General features: G+C 38.5%; 2 long non-coding RNA genes across 2 annotated transcripts in view; one reads left to right on the top strand and one right to left on the bottom strand.

The window, feature by feature from the left end:
- LOC137488296 (uncharacterized) overlaps positions 1-17,993 on the bottom strand; it is a 724,224-nt gene extending 706,231 nt beyond the window's left edge. The window contains exon 1 of the long non-coding RNA XR_015515037.1: positions 17,230-17,993. This is a non-coding gene — a long non-coding RNA (uncharacterized LOC137488296). The remainder of the gene's footprint in view (positions 1-17,229) is intronic.
- The window catches only part of LOC147832862 (uncharacterized), a 1,780-nt gene continuing 213 nt past the window's right edge, over positions 17,936-19,502 (top strand). Inside the window, exons 1-2 of the long non-coding RNA XR_015515066.1 lie at positions 17,936-18,643; positions 19,195-19,502. The exon at positions 19,195-19,502 is cut by the window's right edge and continues 213 nt beyond it. This is a non-coding gene — a long non-coding RNA (uncharacterized LOC147832862). The remainder of the gene's footprint in view (positions 18,644-19,194) is intronic.

Genomic DNA, 19,502 nt, shown 5'->3' on the forward strand with positions numbered 1-19,502 from the left:
GTGTGGAATCATGACAGGGTAATTAACCAAGATTGATCATATGCCAGTTGACACGGATGGTGCTTCTTGGAGTACGATTGCTGATGCCACTGTGATCCACACAAGCCGGAGAGACAAAACGCCAAGGTATCTAATGCATCCTTCAGCAGGGGTCAGTTATGTCAGACAGATGAACCCAATCTTTTGATCTGCAACCTGAATAACCTGTACGCTTAACCACACAAGCACTGAGGACTCCGGTCCGGATACGGGCAGTACTATGGATCTACTATTCTGGGCGAGCCAGTTGGAGTAGGAATCTTAGTATGCTGTAGTATCTGATGGATAGAGAAGGTTATCACCCTGTGATGGAGGGAGGCTAAAGGAAAATTAAATCGGCATAAAAGAATCTAAAAGAATAATCATAATAATCCCCTATAGGTAAAAGCAGTACAGGACGGCTTAGAAAAGTAGAAAGAGTGCCTTAGTATTCAGGGGCATCTACAAACATTAATGGGTTAGCCCAACATGTTTTGATCAGATGTGGGATCTATAGATTGATAGCTCTGAATTTAGCTTCGGACTAATACTTGCCCTAATATAGTTATACTTTCCCTATAACCTAAGAGATGAGGGAATAAATAAGGCATGAGGAAAAGATGGAATGATATCAAAGGGAAGAAAAATTATGCCTATTAATGATAATAATAGAGAGATTAAAGGCTATTCCCCAAATAGCAAAACCAACAAAATTAAAATTAAACATGACCTAAGTTTAGAATAGATTATTGGGAACTTGATTAAAAATCAAGTAATAACAAAATAAACTGGACAACGGTATTAAAATGAAAAAGACAGAAGGCAGAAAATTAATAAAAAAATTGAAAGTAACAAAATAATTCATAATACCAAAGAAATAAAAACAGACCAATAATCTATACTCAGGTAACTAAACTATTGTTTGGATAAAATGATAACAGGGAAAATAAAATGCTTAATCGAAATTAAAACAAATTAACTCCAAACTGTTTGACCATTTCAGACCACTTGAGACACAATGGTGGGCGGAACTGATGTGAGGAGAGCAGAAGGAGACAGGGGGAGATGTTTCCGAGTTGCACTTCACATTCGGTTAGCCTTGTGCTAAAGTTTGTTAATGATACAAAATGTGAAGGGTTGGTTTGCTTAAGCATTAGCTGGCGTTAGCCGCTAGCAAGTTGTTACGCTTCGCATCCGGTTAGCCTTGTGCTAACAGTTTGGTAATATTAAGACGCGAAGGGTTAGTTTACTTAAGACTAGTCGTTAGAAGCTAGCGAGTGGTTTTGCCCTGTGAAGTAAACCGCGTCACCAACTCTGCCTCCTGAAAGGCGGATCTTATGCTTTGGGGTGGTGACTACGTCATTCACGCATGCGTGCGCGCGCACGAGTTACGTGGACGAGGAGTCAATGAGCGCTCGAAGAGCCGATTTATGAATGGGAGGAGTTCTCATTCATAACTTGGTATGCGGCTGACTTCACGAAGGCAAAGCGCGAACCACTAAGATTCGCACAAGCGGTCATTATATATCATGTTGCCGTAACATTGATAATAATATTCGACCATTACAATTAGACAAACAAACATAAAATGCGAGACGTCTCTCGAGGCGGTGCACGTTTGTACACAGATTTGGTCCGGACGAACATAACTGAAATATGGGAATTCACATCCATATCAGATTTTGGTACCATTTAAAAACACGCTTATGGTTCTGAGAATTCCTTTCGTCAGAAAGCGGTTAACAGGCAAGCTTGCAGCTCCCAAATACATTAATTTAGAACCGTCCAGCAGTTCTGAAATTAATTTCGCACGGCGGCGAAGCAAAGAGGTTAAACGTTAGGCAGCTAATCTAACAGTTTGAAACCACAGGAGAAAATAGTCTAGAGGTTTTCTAGCTATAAAGGCCTTTTAAACGGACAGGTTTGGGGTTTCCAAACTGTCTTACAAGCGCTGAGAGAGGTGTCTTTTCCTCCGACAGGCACACTAATATATTTAAATGATTTGCAGAACGTGCGTCTCAGCAAAATCTATTCAAAATATATATGAACTGCAGTTTAAATTGTTACACTCTACACGGGCAGCTCTCTGCTGTGTTTAGTGAACAGAATGGCTGAAAGAGGCTTTTCATCCTCCCAGTTTTAAATAAAGGAAATGCTTCTCGCGGTCCTTTTTTTTTCTTCTATAGCGCGCTTCATAAATCCAATGAATTGGAAAGTTTGTTCCACAGAAAATGTTTGGAAAACTGCCCGCATTCTCTCCACCAATATATGTAGCATGAAATTAGCTCATTTTATGAATATTAATAATCAACAATAACGGTTTATTCTTAATTATTAATATTCCGGCTTAAGCTTCAGTCAGTTTGGTCAAACAAACATATGATTGTAAATGATCATGCTCGCGCGACCGAGCGGATTCCCAGATTATGAATATTAATTATAAACAATAACGAATTATTATTAATCATTAATATTCCGGATCAATTTATTGTTAATTTGACCAAACAAACACAAGCAGAGCTGCCGCTCTTCCGAGCGGACACGGTAATCTATTCATTTAGAAAAAGGGAATTTAATTGCTACTTCTTGTGAAGTAGATTAATCATTCAAAAGTTTTAAACAACTTATAATAGCTAGGCAGGGGAATCTGTATTTCAGTGACATTTTCTCATGAGGCAAACAATACAATTCATTTGATTATAATGGAATTTATTGACTAGTCAGACGTAACGAACAAACAAACGCACAAACATACATTTAACACAAAACAAAGGTAAACCACGTGGAGATATCGGGTCTATAGAACGTGTAACAGCAAAGAGAAATAGTAAAGCTAGAAAATATAGATTTCAGATTAAAGAGTGACAAAACTTTCAGTTCCACACGCACCATTACGGACCACCAAGGTTATAAAAAACACCTTTTTGATAAAAGGGGCACAGCTTAATAGCATAACTAAAATCACCTGGTCTTTCATGTCTGGCGGTCTCTCTTATGCGTCTCTCTTCCGTCGTGATGAAACTACTCTTGATGTCCTTTGATGCGTGGAGTTTGTAATGCAGTTCGGACGAACACGATCGCAAACTTTAAACTGAATTTACTTTGCCGGAAAATAAAGAAAGCGTGGCGGGAAAAAGTCCATGCGGCTTAGAAAGCCACGTGTGGCCCGAGGGCCACCGTCAATGATGTTCCTTTTTGGGACGTTCTCTTTCTGCCCAGATGTTTGGGAGGGCAGAATGAGTTATACCTGCGGGTCACGTGACGACCCGTTCAGCATTCTGACCAATGATTTCAGGGGAAAGTTTGCGCGCGAACCTTCCTTTGTCTCTGGGCTGCGCGTATGCAAATTTGAGCGTCCGCCTAAAGCATGCGGACAGGCATTTAATACAGGGCTTTAAAGAATAAAGCAATGCGAGTTATGGTCTCGATCTATGCATCATGCGTTGTAAAATGTCGAGGGCATTCTATTGACACCAAACACTCTACAAGTACATCACATTAAAGGTACATGAACATAGTTCCCATATCCTTACATCATTGATGCTTTTAAAAAGGCCTGAAAGTACGAATGTGTATAGTCTATATCAGGGATTGTACACATTACAAAAGTTAAATGAAATTAAACAAGAGATTTGGGTTCTAAATGTCTTTGTTTAATTTTGAGGAATGTCTTGTCTGTGAGCAGAACGTTGGCTAACGAGGGTTTTTTTTCTTTCTTATCTTATCGGTCATGTTCTTTTGAAGTAGGCAGAGAGTGGTTCTGTAAAGTCTCCCAGACTTGTTAACATGTCACCACGGATTACTAAGCCAGACTTTTCGTCGCCAAGTGATTTTATTGTCCTGGCAATTCACCCAGATTGTTTTCTGGAATGTTAAATGGAATGTTTATTTCCAGAATGCAGGTTACAATATGTTACAAGGACTTGCCACCCGCACGTAAATATGCAGTGAAATTTTGCTAATTTTTGCTCAGTTGAGCTCGGCGCGACTTCATGGCTAATCATCATAAGTTTCATTTTAGACGTGGCTGCGGCGAGTCGGCAATGTCATATTGCTCTAATATTAAATAGCCTATTTGATCTAAAACTTTTCACTGAGCTCAGTAAGCTGATGCTCCAAGCTGGGCTTCTTCACCATTTGATTCCATGTTGATTATTTTTATTTAACTTTTTTAAGAGTAGAGCTGTTATTTCTTTATTTTCTTCAAATTTGCATAGATTTTGTACAATTCATTTGCTAATTCGGAGTATACACAGTCATTTAGCCTCTTTGGAGGGAATTTCAGGTCTGTGTATTGTGGCTGAATCACTTGTCAGGCAGTCACACACAGCACTAAATTTGGCAGGCTGCCAGCTCCACGCGGCATAGCTTTTTACTCTGTGATATCACAGATATGCACAAACGTATAATTCAGTCTCTAAAGCAACTTCTCAACAGCGATTTCCCGAAAATAATCTCCATAGACTGACAGAGGATGTCTTCAGCAGTACTAACACTCACAGCTTTGTTGTTGATTGTCCGACAAGCTCAACTTCTGACACCACTTGTTGTGCTTTTAACCCGACACTATCGGTGTAATAAATGTCTGTGGAGGCGTGAAGAAGAGCACACAACAACCGAAATCCATTCCAAAAGTTTACTTAAATAACACCTTCACAGCAGTGGGTAATGCTCTTGCCCAGTGCAGAGCGGTTTATTAACCATCCACACTGGAACCTGCGAGCATACTACTGAACTAACATCACATACAACAGCTAACTAACTCCCGCGTGATGACAAAACAGCAATGGGATTGGCTAATGCACTTAACGCAACATAGCCGTAAGGTTAATAATAGTCCTTTTGTCTGTTAACTATTAAACACTACAACAATATGTAGCTACAAGATGCTTTAACATTTCTGCTGCCTGTTAGTTGCTAATATCAAAATAAAAATAATGGTTCCTTAAATCATGTTTTCATTTTATTGTTAAGATAGTAAAACAACGTAGCCAGGATGATGTGAATGAGGTTATACAGTACACTGCTCTCTTTGAAGATTAACTCAACATTTTCTCTGGAGTTTGTTTTCCATAACAAACTTGCGAATTCTGAACTTATAAGGAGAGGATGCAGGACTGAACTGTGTGTAGGCTACTTAATAATGAGGAAATAGCCACAATCAGCATCGTTTATAAATGTAAACGGCTTTTTCAGCGTTTTCAAAACGCTCCGTTTTCTGCGCTTGAAAACTCCGCTATAGTTTGGACCAGGGCCGGAGTGGGACTCTTTTTCAGCCCTGGAGTTTCAAGCCTTAGACCGGCCCACCTCAGTTCACCACTGACTATATTAAAATAAGGTCATTTCCAATTCAGTTTCTAATTACACTATCATGTCTTTTTTTTTGAGAAAACAGCTGTTTTAGAACTTCAAATGTTCAACAACCCTTACAATATTATATGTCTTAACAACAAAAATAAAAAAGAGCAGAGCTGCGGTAAAATAATGAATAAGAAGGCTGTGGTCAAGTAAATAAATATTTATTTTTAAAAAGTGTGACTGCTGAGAGCAACAGATTCTGGAGCTAGGGACACCGGCCCTCGCGGCCAAAAAACGGACCGGGCCACCGGGAATTCTCCCGGTCCTCCCGATTAGCCAATCCGGGCCTGGTTTGGACGGATGGCTTAACCATAGCAGTAGCAAAACTTTTAAAACTAAAAGTTACTAATGTAAATGTGGCCTCAGACACAGAAACATGGATACTTCCATCTCACAAAAGAGACACAAAATTGAATCTTTTACTTCATTTACTTGTAGATTCAAATGATCATGTATATATTTAATATGCATTGCTTGAAATACTCCACCATATGAAACTTTTCTAATTAGTGTTTATATATAAATGCTTAGGTAAAGATCAACATTACATAGGGATGTTTAGAGTCTGTATATTGGGAAAAAATGCCTTGGGTAAATTATATGTGGTTTGGAAAGTGAATTATGCAGATGAAAATATTTAAGACTCCTAAATATAATAACAGCTTAACTGTGGACTATGACTATGCAAATGCCAGTCACACTATGGATGATACCTTCCAATGACCAACTGACAGGCTCATCCAATCCTAATGCTGGATTTGAAAGGTGATCATTTCAATCCCACCTTCCAGGGAAAGGATTAAAAACATACTCTCAAAGAAGGTAGTTGTTGTGGTATGAAGTAATACACGTGTGGTAAACAGAAAATGAATGGTATGGGTGTTACATGCCTCCCCTATCTAGGGCCAGGGAAACACGCAACAATTTAACATAAAGGGGAAAAAAAAGAAAATGTATAAAAATTAACAAATTAAATTTAGCCAAATTATAAAATTAATTAGAGGCCAATTTTGATAATATAAAATATAACTAAATAACAAAAAAACTAAAGGGCAAGGCAGCCAACAATCATCACTCTTCTCCTGTCCCAGCACGTCAACAATAAATCACACCAAATCCAATATAAAAAAACATATTTATTTACAGATTAACAAATAATAAATAACCAAGGGTCAAACATACTCAGGTGGGGATAATGTCTAAACAACAAACAAAAGATCTAACTGATTGAGGAAGCACCTTTCTAAACTCTCAAAAGAAAATAAAAAAGAAAACAAATATCTTACCTTGCTCCCTCTCTATCAGAAACAGGAGAAAAATAAATGTATTAAACAAACAAGTGACATCCACCTCTGTACAGCTTTAAAAAGATAAAACAAAACCAATTTTATAAAGTAGAAATAACAACGGGAATTTAAAGTCAAAATTTCAATATTGTTTACTAACAACAAGACTTTTAATGTTACAACAAGTATCCCAAATTTTTAGCACAAAAGCTAGTCTGGGGGCAGAAGAGAGCAGCCTTCACCAATTAGTGTTTGGCACAATCTGTCTTTGTTCTCTCCTACCACATGCTCCAGCCACTTAACTGCCAACAGGTGTGTAACAAGGTTCTTTGTGTGGGAAGAAGACAGGGTCGGCGTTGAGGTAAGTGACAATTTTTATTTGCTTAATGTGGTAATGACAGCTCCCACTGCATAAGTTGTCGCTCGGCTCTCTCTTTCCCGACTGTTCCTCCCATTCTCCTTAAGACATGTGTCTCTCCGGCCCAATCACAATAAACAGGTGTTGCTTATTATTTCTGATTGGCCAGCTGATTAGCCGCCGGGCTCTGAGCATGCTCTCCCCCTTTATTGGGTGTTCGATCATGCTTACCTCTCCACAAGGTGAGACAAGGTAGAAAGAGAGAGCGAGAGAAAGAGAGAGAAAACAAAAGCAACAACAGGGTGGCAGTGTACCATATTTGAGACAACATGTTAAGTGCATTCATATTTTTCTCATACAACCTTTATATGCAACACCCCATTTACCAAATTTACAACCAGCGGGTTGTAAATACTTAAAGGTTGTTTTTACACCCCAGAGTCAAAGGCCCTAGACAGAGCATCCACCAGGACATTTTCAGCGCCCTTCTTGTGTTTGATTTCAGAATTGTATTCTTGAAGCATCAATGACCAACGCATTAGCTGTTGATTGATATTGTACATGCGAGAAAGGAAGACAAGCGAATTGTGATCAGTGTACACAATAACAGGAACACAACTGCCTCCAACATACACTTCAAAACATTTAAGGTCCAACAGAAGTGCTAGAGCTTACTTCTCAATGGTGCTATATTTTTGTTAAGTCTTTGAGAACTTTTTTGAGAAGTAAGATACTGGATGCTCTATTCCGGCACTGTCGTCTTGCAACAAGATTGTACCTGCTCCAACAGCACTTGCATCAACTTGCAGCTTGAATGGGTTAGCAAAATTAGGTGCAGACAGGACTGGGGCATGACAAAGAAGATCTCTAGCAGCAAAAAAAGCTTTTTCGCATTCAGCAGTCCAAACAAATCTCCTGGTTGTGCTGAGTAGATCAGTCAGAGGCACTATTACGGTTGCAAAATTTTGGCAAAAACCTTGGTAATACCCAGCCATTAAAAGGAACCGGCGCAACTGCCGTTTAGTAGATGGAGTGGGAAAGTCAATTATAGCTTCCACTTTAGCCAAAACATGTTTCACAGACCCTTGGCCCACTTGCTTTCCAAGGTATGTTACAACTACTTTAGCAAATTCACATTTGGCTAAATTGAGAGTTACAGTTTTTAGGGTGTGAAGGTGATCAGTCCAGTCACTTGAATAAATTACAATATAATCCAAGTAAATTTCACAATTAGGCACATCTGAAAAAAACATTGTGCATGAGGCGCTGAAAGGTTGCTGGTGCATCTCACATTTCAAAGGCCAAACAGTTGCCCTGTAGGAAATTGTCAAGAGTTACAAATGCAGAGATGTCACATGCTCGTGAACTTAGAGGGACTTGCCAATACCCTTTCAAAAGATCTAGCTTAGTGACAAACCTTAAACCTCCAACTCTGTCCACACAATCTTCCATACGTGGAAGAGGGAAAGAGTCCGGCTTTGTGACACTGTTTACCTTCCGATAATCAGTACAGAAACGGAAAGTGGAATCAGGCTTTGGCACAAGCAAGCATGGCGAACTCCAGGGACTTGGACTGGGCACCGCCAAACCATGTTGAAGAAGGTAGTTCACTTCAGACCTCATAACCTACCGTTTGGTAGGGTTTACTCTTTATGGATGCTGTTTGATCGGGGCAAAGGTACCTACATCAATGTCATGAAACAACACATTAGTTGTTCCAGGAACATCAGCAAACAGTGTTGGATAACATTGCAACAAGTTTATAATGTCCACACGTTGGCTCTCAGTCAAGTAAGACAAGTGTGACTCCAGGTTGGCTAATATAGTTGAATTATTTAACTGAAATCCAGGGCCCGTTTTTTCAAAAGTAATCTACGAGTATTTTGGATAAGGGATTGGATCAAATCTTGAAAATGGGTTTTTCAAAAGAAAAAACGGATATCATAATCGGATTAGATCACGTAATCTAATCTTGGTTTTGATCCAGATCAAACCTTTACTTTGGGTTTTTCAGACCTTTTTTGTAGGATTTGGATCACTTTGATCCAAAAAAACTGGATTAAACTGATCCCATCAGAAGGGTGGATTTAGTGTGGATTGTATGCCCAAAATGTAATGAAAACTTAAAAAAATGTATTAAATAATACTATTTTTGGATCTTTCAGTATCTTACAAGATATACTATTTATTCATAAGGTTTTAATTTTATTTGTTCATCTGTCAGGCTATAGTGATTATTGGCTTTAACATATTTAGGCTTTCAGGATAGGCCTAAAGCAAACAGCTGTCAAAATTGACCAGAAACAATACATTTTATTCTTTCACTAATTAACTAATCATTTAATTTCACTAATTATGTATATATATATATATATATATATATATATATATATATATATATATATATATATATATATATATATCACAATGGAAAATATTTTTTGTTTTTAGAATATTTATTAGTGATGCATGCAATGATTACAGAATAACCAAGAAAAACAAAGAATGGCAATCACTGATTTTTGAAATCACCTTCAACAATTGCAAAAAGAGACTGAAAGGGCAGAAGCACAGCTTCATCTGGCAGAGGAACAACTGACTCTGACCAAACTGCAGCAAACCAAGGCCAGATTTGAGATCTGCCTTCTAAAGGCTTTGCTCAGACAAGCTGCTCCCTCCATATCAGATGAGGAAGTCTGAAATTATTGTGGAGTTTTTGACATTAACATTTTTTTTAATGTAAATCTATATTTGTAACTTATTATAAATACCTCAATGTACAGTGTTTGTGTTGTAGGTCTCAGATAAACGGACTGCTGGAAGAGGATGGGTTGGGGTTTTTATAGTTTTTTTTTTTTTAAATGTGTGTTTTCATTTCTAATAAAAATAAAGTTATATTTACCCCTCACTGGCTATTCTACTTGTTGCTCTTTACATAGGCCTATCTATCCATTCACATTGTGATTGAGCACTGGTAATCCAGATTTACTGATCCTGAAAAGTTCCTATCCGGATCAAATTGATCCAATCCAATGTTGCTTTGAAAAACTGCCTCAAAAAGTAAGCTGGATTACGTGATCACGGATCGCCGGATTAAACCTTTTGAAAAAACGGGCCCAGGTGTTTGAGGCTCAGCTAAAATAGAGTCTGTGTCATCACTTACTTCTTCAGCAGCAGGAACACAGACAGGTACAGCTGTAAGACAATGTTGGCTTGATGATGCTGCATTCAGAGAGGACTCAGGTGGATCACGTCTAACATAGGGTTTTAACATGTTGATTTGGCAGACCCTTTTCTTCCGCCTGCGATCAGGTGTTTTTAAGACTACGGGCCCTATCATACACCCGGCGCAGAGGGGCGCAAGACGCGGCGCAATAGTCTTTTGGTAGTTTCAGCTTGGCGCAAGAGTTGTTTTGAGGCATTGCGCTACACTGTTTAAATAGCAAATGCATTAGCGCTCATTTGTGCGCCCATAGGCGTTCTGGTCTAAGCAGTAAGCAGTGGCGCCCCCAGAAAATTTACTTAGGGGTGGCCAGAAGAGGCCGCACCAAATCTTGGGGTGGCACACAAAAAAATAATGAATTAAGTGTAATGTTATATTTTTGTTTCTGGTAAATGAAATAATGTAGTTTTTATTAATTTAATTAATTCTTCTTGTAGTATTACAATTTATTCCTGAAATAATTCAGCAAGTACATGTGCAAACCAAATAAAAATCTATGTTTAGTTTAAAAACACTTTTCATATACTGTATAAATAACTTCTTTTTTATGTGCCTTTATTGTACATCATACGGTATATGCCATGTCTAAAATTAATGAAGATTAATGAGTTTATTATTCCCAGTGATGGGTTGCAGCTGGAAGGGCATCCGCTGTGTAAAAATGTGCTGTGGTGGCCATGGATTAATAAAGAGACTAAGCCGAAAAGAAAATGAATGAAAGAATAATGAGTTTATTAATAACCCAAACAAATGAACAAACTGAACAAAACTGAACTATATACACACTCACTATACCTAATAATATTATTTATCCATATTGCTTTTTGCTTATTGCTTTTTGATTTTATTAATGCAGCTTCTTCTATTGATATACTGTAGCTTAAGGTAAATATTAAATTGCCATTGCTGTCTATTGAAGGTGTGTGCGTGCTGTCAACGACGATCGGGAAGGGAAGTGGTGGTTCTAGTTTAAATGACACCCTGGGCGAACCAACCTATACACCCCCACCTCTCTTGAATTGTTAGATTTGTTATTCAATAAATATAACAATTTATTTACATTTATTCTAAATAAATACAATTAATATTAATATACAATTATTATTCTAAATAAATAACAGAAATCAGTCCTAAATATTACTGCAAAACAACAACTGGAGTGATATGCCAAGATCACTTAAGAAACCTTTTGCATGAAAATTAATTATGACAATTCTAAAGAATACAAAAAAATATATTATAGAATTATCTGTTGTCTTAGACCAGATCGAAATCATGTTATAAAGTCTTACCTCCCTGACTATCCCTCCTTTCTGCTTTAAAGGTATGCTTAGTGAAAGTAACATCATCATCATCATATATAAACTTTAGTCGACTTTCAAAACTCGCTGCTTGCCGACACCTCTGCACAAAAGGCTGTTACTCCGGTTTCACGGCGCATGAGCGGTGCCTATTTTGTCGGCGTGCATGCAAACAACCACAGGAGTGCGTGAGGCACGCGGGAATGGTTTTCTGCGCGCATGCGTCAGTCTGCTTTTACCAGCATTGAACCAGAGGGGGAGAGCTATGTCAGTAACACCAACAATAGTTTAGTGGCTGCATTTTATTTATTTATTTATTTATTTAAATATTGGGAATTTATAAGTTCATTTAAATCAATAATGTCAACCGCAAAATTATATTTGGGTGGCCAAAGGGGTGGCCACAGGGGTGGCCAGAGTTTACCGAGGGGTGGCCGTGGCCACCCCTGGCCACCCCTTGGGGGCGCCCCTGGCAGTAAGGCGTTCTGAGGCGGACCGCTGGCACGCCGCTATTTGGAGAAACAATAATAGATTTTTCATTAGACCAAAACTAACCCGGTCTAAACTCCGACGCAGAGTTGCGCCTCGCTTATGCACTGCTTAATACGCACAAGAGAGCAATAGGCAAATATCTTTACATATAAAAAAAATTTAATATTAAGGATATATATAGGATATAATAAGAATAGATATAGGATATAAATATAAAGGATTAAAATATTACAAAACATTATTTTCTAGCCTATAAATATGAAAAATCACTGCTTTTATGTCTTCTTCATCTCGGGAGGCTTTTCAGTTAATTCATAACAATTTGCTTTTGTATAATGTTATTATTAGCAGTATTATTTAATATATCCATATTTATATTTGTATTATTAAAAACAAGCTTAGATTTGCCCACCTTTAAGACCATATGGGGCATGGCAGGTGTATTTGGAAATAACTCAGTATTTTGACCACACTTGGTCATTATTGGTCATTTATTTGTTTGCTAGAAATTAGAACTGAATTTAGAAATAGTTTTGAAACAAATCTTTGCGCTTAACAATTGAAATTAATTATTTATAGGCTAATTGATGTCTGTGCGTAAAGGTTTACCTATCCAAGAGCGAAAGTGAAAGTAGATAATTTATCTCTCATTCTCACGCAGTAGATGCTCTGTTAAACAGTTTTCTGTTAAAAAACTGTCAAGTGTTAACTGTTTGCTTGTGAAATGCAAATTTTTTTCACTTAGACTTACTTTGCATCGTGTAAAAAGCGAGTGCGCTCTTGGCGCGATGTAGCTTGGTCTTAAAGGGAATGGTAGATGAGACTTTAATTGGTTTATTCTCAAAACACACCTATAACTCATTAAGAAAATAAACTCAACCCCTTTAGACCATGCGCCTTGGCGCAAGGCAGATTTTCCGTCCTTTAATTAGCAAAAACGCGTCCTGACATGCCCTGAAAGCGTTTGCGCCCTGCGTTTTGCGTTTTGCATGGACCATCAAAATAGAGCCTGTAGTCTGTGTCACTGAGTTTTTGTTCAATCACATAAGGTCCTGAAAACTTGGCTTGAAGAGGCGAACCAGGAACAGGAAGTAGTACAAGAACAAAGTCATTTGGTTGAAAACGTCGCTGTACTGTTTTCTTATCAAAGTGAGCTTTCATTTTAGATTGTGCAGAGGAGAGGTGAGATCTTGCCAGTTCACAAGCTTTATGCAGTCGCTCACGGAACAAGCAGACATAGTCCAACACAGAAACAGGGACAGTAACTTTACTGATTAACTGTTCTTTCAACATTTTCAAGGGACCTCGAACAGTATGAGCAAACACAAGCTTGGCAGGACTAAATCCTAGAGATTCTTGTACAGACTCTCGTACTGCAAACATGAGTAGGGGTAAACCATCATCCCAGTCTTTTCCAGACTCTAAGCAGAAGGCACGGAGCATAGACTTTAAGGTTTAGTGAAAACGTTCTATTGCTTCATGTGATTCAGGGTGATATGCAGTAGACATTGTATGGGTGATTCCAAGTTTCTTCAACATTTGCTCAAAAACCTTTGAAAAGAAATTTGAGCGTTGATCAGTTTGTATTACTCTAGGCAATCCAAAAGTGGTACAAAACTTAATTACCTCCTTTAACATAGTCTGTGCTTTTAGTGTGCGCAATGGCACAGCTTCTGGATAACGGGTTGCAGTGCACATTATCGTCAAGATATACTGGTGCTTGTGTTTAGACTTGGGAAGGGGACCTACACAATCCATTTGCAATTTTTTAAATGGCTCTCCAATGACAGGAATTGGATGAAGGGGGGCTTTTGGAATGTCAGGATTTGGTTTTCCAGCACACTGGCAAACATCACATGAGCGGCAAAAATCAGAAACTGCAGACTTTACTCCTGGCCAATAAAAATGTTTTCTGATTAGATCAAAGGTTTTTGTGACACCAAGGTGTCCTGAAAGAACATTTTCATGTGCCAATTTCAATACTTGAGAACGATAATTGGCGGGAAGTACAACTTGGTATATTGTCCGCCAATCATCTTCCTCTGAAGACTTTGGTTTCCATTTTCGCATTAGAATCCCATTTTCCCAAAAGTATCCAATTTCTCCCACAAGATCCCGGTCATCAACTGCAGCACTTATACAGTTGGTGAGCGTTGGATCCATCTTTTGTGCAGCACCCAAATGTTCCCTACTCACAATTGATGGATTTTATTCTGTTAGCTGAGAGACAGAATCAGTCATGTCAGTCATAACAGATATTTTATATTCTCACCAAGAATATAAAATATCTGTAAAATATCTATAAAACCTCACCAAGCCCGAAACTAGACCAGATTTCAGGTTAACTGTGTGTAAAGGAACACTGACACAGCCCATCTTGATACCACGAACAAGAACATTTGCGCCTGTATATGTACTATCAGAGAATGGCAAAACGTCTTCTAATATAAATGACTGAGTCAATCCATTGTCTCTGAGCACTCGTACCTGCTGAAATACTGAAGTACCCGGAATTGACACATGAACTGTTAGCTTAAAAGGACCAAACGATGATGTGTCCATAGGGTTTACCTGAGAAACCAGCTGTGCCAGTGCAACACTTTTAGGTTTTGCAGTCCTATTCTTCCAAGCCACACAATCAGAAATTATATGACCAATAGCTGAGCGAGGGATCAAGACAGTAAAAGCAAAAACCTTTTTCTTTCTGTGGCCTTACACACAGGTCTTCCTCCAGTGCCTGGTTTACTGAGATTAGGTCGAAAGGTTTCTTTTGCAACAGAATCTGCAGCGAAAAAAGTTTTTGACGCGCAGCAGAAAAAACAGTTCGATGCGTAAGCGCAAATTCATCAGCCATTACTGCGGGATCGGACAGCTTCAACACTTTTTGCTCATTTAAATGAATAACTACGTTTCTGGAAGGCAATTCTTAAAATCTTCAAGTAAGATTAATTCTTGCAAATGTTCCACAGTAGTTACTTTACAAGAGAAAGTCCACTGTTCAAAAAGTGCTTTCTTTTCTCTTGCAAACTTAACGTAAGTTTGTTTGGCGTGTTTTGAACTTGCCCTTACTTTTGTCTGTAAGCCTCAGGCATTAACTCATATGCCCTTAAGACTGTGGATTTTACAATTTCATAGTCCAGTGACTCCTCTACTGGCAAGGCGGCACATACCTCCTGTGCTTTCCCAACAAGGTTACTCTGCAAGAGTAGTGCCCACATGTCCTTTGGCCAGTTTAGTTTTGCTGCAACACGCTCAAAAGAAATAAAATCCGAGTCCAACTCAGCTTCTCTAAATGATGCAACCAATTGGAATTGAAAATATCAAATTCATATTTAGAATCATTCGCAGGAGACGATGGTGTTTGAGAATGTAATGGCGGAACTGGTGCAGTGGTTAAAGCCTTCATCTCAAGATTTAGTTTACGCATCTTAATATCTCGATCTGCTTCAATTTCGAGTGCTATTAACCGAAGCAACTGAGTTTCATGGTCTTGTTTTTTAAGTGCCAGATCAAGTTCTTTTAATTTAACAGCAATGTATCAGTTTACATCTGCTACATTTAAGCCAGCATCATCTAAATCTAAGTTGACAGATTCAGCTCCAGAAATATGCTCAGCATTTTCCTGCTCCTCTTGTTCTGCAAAGATTCCCTCCTCAACCAATTTAGCATATATCTCATTTTTAATTACTTCTTTGCATGCTGCTCTTGAAACAGTTAACTGAAAAAAACTCTGCAATCACAAAAAGATCTTTCGTTGGACAACGAACAAACTCCTCTACAGTCGGAGATAACATTAACTTAACCAAATCAATATCCATATTCTTCAAGAATATTACAGGGTTTCATCACCCGCCAAAGTTCAAAACAGCCAAACAAGCTTACTGTAAAACAATTCAACAATTGTTTTATAATTAAATAAGCCACAAAACAGCAGCAAGTGTTTAGAAAGAAAAGTCTTCAAAATTGTTTAATGCAGTGGACGAGCCCCCAATTGTTACATGCCTCCCCTATCTAGGACCAGGGAAACACGCAATAATTTAACATAAAGGGGAAAAGAAAATTAAATTTATAAAAATTAACAAATTAAATTTAGCCAAATTATAAAATTAATTAGAGGCCAATTTTGTTAATATAAAATATAACTAAATAACAACAAAAAAAAAAAAAAACTGAAGGGCAAAGCAGCCAACAATCATCACTCTTCTCCTGTCCCAGCACTTCAACGATAAATCACACCAAATCCAATATACCAAAACAAGTATATTTATTTACAGATTAACAAATGATAAATAACCAAGGGTCAAACATACTCAGGAGGGGATAATGCCTAAACAACAAACAAAAGATCTAACTGACTGAGGAAGCAACTTTCTAAACTCTCAAAAGAAAATAAAAAATAAAAACAAAGATCTTACCTTGCTCCCTCTCTATCAGAAACAGGAGAAAAATAAATGGGTCCCACTTTATATTAGGTGGCCTTAGTAACTATGTACCTACAGCCCTATTTACACATTTAGTACAGTGTACTTATATTGTACCTATATGTTCTTACATTGTACTTACATTTGAAGTACACTCATACTTAATATGTATTTACAATAGTGTACTTACATACGTAGGCTAAGGTGCAAGTACACATTTTCTAAGTACATATTTGTAAGTACACATTCGTAAGTACATATTTTTTAGTACAAATTTGTAAGTACACAACATATTTGCTATAGCTATTTTATACACACATATATATACATGGTGCAGTGGCGCAGTAGGTAGTGCGGTCGCCTTACAGCAAGAAGGTCGCTGGTTCGAACCTTATGAAGGTAATTCAGTTGCGAAACTCGAGAGCTTGCAAATGTAAATGTGAGCACTTGTGATAAGAATATTTGTATGTGTAGGTTGAAATGTACACATACAGCTCTGATGTGAACAGCTGAAATCATCGATTTGCACACACACACAACAATCCACACACTTGTGTTTTGAATTGGAAGTTGCAGATTAATAGTTGTGTATTTGTAAAATGTCATTCACAAATACAAAGTGACAGACACACGTGTGCACGGCAAATTTGATTGCATCTCCATTCTACAACCACAGGTCGGCACTCACAACCTCTCAGATTCGTCAGTACAACTACAAATCTCCCGCGCTCTGACTTTTGCTACACATCTCCCGCGATCTCTGTAGCAGAACCAATGACTGTAAAAAAAAAAGGACGACGCGACAGCCCTTTTTCCCATTGAACGCCTTGAGGGCAAAACGCCTGCTTGACGGGCACAAACTGTCGCAAAAGACTGCTGAAATTGGAGCCAGACATGCGCAGAAGGATTGTCTGATGGAGCCAGAGGAGGAGCCGCGAAAATGAGCAGAGTCGAGCTTCCAATCAAACGTTTTATGTAAAATCAACTACGCCCCCCGAACTTCTCAGCATGCGTTTGCTGTCATATCAACACAAATGGATGTAATAACGTTAACAAATATGAGGGTTTTATATATTCAATCGCGCCAGCTCCAGGCCGCAGCGCATAACTTACTCGCGGCGTCGCGGGCTGATTCCGGCTCGCATGCGGCAGCGCCTGCTCGCTCGGCCGCCGCATCTGGCTCGATTGACTCGGGCTGGAATTGGGTAGTGAGTCCAGGCATCCGGAGTAGGTCCAGCAGAGGTAACATTGGTCAGTCTGAGCTCTAAGAGATAAGTCTCCGGCAGGCGAGAATCTAGCCGGAACTGTGTTTTGCTATCTGGGTGGCTAGGCGTGTATCAGCAAACTAATAAAGCCCGAAAAAAGCCCTGAACTTAGCGAATAAACAGTGTTCCACCATGATCATGTATGTCAGAAACTATAGTTTACTGCTGAACTCATTTTGTCATGGTAAAATAACACAGAAATCGAATAATAACATTTCAGTCTACTTCAGTCTCCTGCCGAAGCTCAGACGCCGCGCTTTGAGAAACTGTCAATCACAGCTGTCAATCACGATGACACGCCCAGCATTAAATTACTGCTAAAAACAAACTGTTTACAAAAATGAAGATCTGCACCTATTTCAGCACAATAACCAGTGCCTTAATCGACCAGAACTATCTTTCGGGACATTTTATTGCAAGTGTAATATTTTTTTTTATTTGGGCTCAAGTCTCCTTCATTAACACGGAGGAGGCGGGCTTTATGACTTGTACTGCAGCCAGCCCCCAGGGGGCGATCTAACGGCCGAAACCTTCACTCAAACGTAGGCTTGCGGCACACTTGAGCAGAACTCATCTGTGCACTCGCAGATGCAGAGGCGTGAGCAGCGCGGGGTGGGGGAGGGGCGGGGCTGGTGTAAAGCTGTTTCATTGGCTGAAGCCTGACCAATGAACAATGCCAGCAGCCAACAGGACTGAGGTGCAAAATAATCATTTGCCACGATTATTTTATTATTTAGGGTTTATTTAAACTCTTTTCTGAAGAGATTTTTGTTAAAAATCATAAATTCTGTGGAAATGTACATACCAGTAAAAGAGCAGCAAAACCAGTTTATTGGCTACAGCCAGCCAATGAGATGGGGCGTTTCTGTTTGTCAGCACACAGGGCAGCTCACGTTGTTGGAGGCCTCGAGCAATCAGAGGGTAAGTTATGATTTTTTAATAATTATCTATATGTTCAATACTGTTAGCTAAGCTAAGGACTGTGCTGGGTGCTTCTCTTGTTTTTTTTTTTTTTAAGAAACAGTTTTGAGTTATCTAGGAGCTGCTTTCAATCATGTTATATGGTTCTAAAGATACGATTCAACCCACATGAAATAAGTTGTAATAGCATTTATAGTAAACAATATTACGTTTTTGAACCATACTAACTATAATAAACTGTATTATACTGTATATATTGCAGTATCTACAACTTTGTTAATGAATGCAACAGCACACTGTAGTATTAACTAGCATGAACTTTAATAAATTGAAGTATATTTACACACACACACACACACACACACACACAAATTAATAGCAATTAAAAATAACACTAGGCGTTTCAGTTTCTTACAGATCATACCGGTTTTGGTTATTATAACCTGCATCATGTCTATCTATCCATCTATCTATTTACATGTTTGTGTACAGTGTGTCCTTTATATCACTTTTTTAATTATGAACGTTACTAACTATAAGTTATTTCTCAGTTTCCTGTAAGGATGGAGTGACAGGAGAGATCAGCGTGTTTCAAGTCAATGAGGAACTGCATAGCTTGAATAGGATGTTATTTATGCTAAAGATGACATGAGGATCCAGCTCATCTACAAACACTTCAAAATGATTCAGATCGTTCAAGAGGAAGCCGACTTTATTTTTTTCTTTTTACCTGCCAAGATGACTACAGATTTGAACAAAACACACACTCACCCACACACACAACTTTTATTTTGATAATTGTTTAATGTAGTATTTTTACACTTTACTGTAAAGCAGGGGTCAAACTCAGTTCCTGAAG

Source organism: Danio rerio, chromosome 18 (assembly GCF_052040795.2).
Source record: "Danio rerio strain M-AB ecotype USA chromosome 18, GRCz13ab, whole genome shotgun sequence".
Lineage (NCBI taxonomy): Eukaryota > Metazoa > Chordata > Actinopteri > Cypriniformes > Danionidae > Danio > Danio rerio.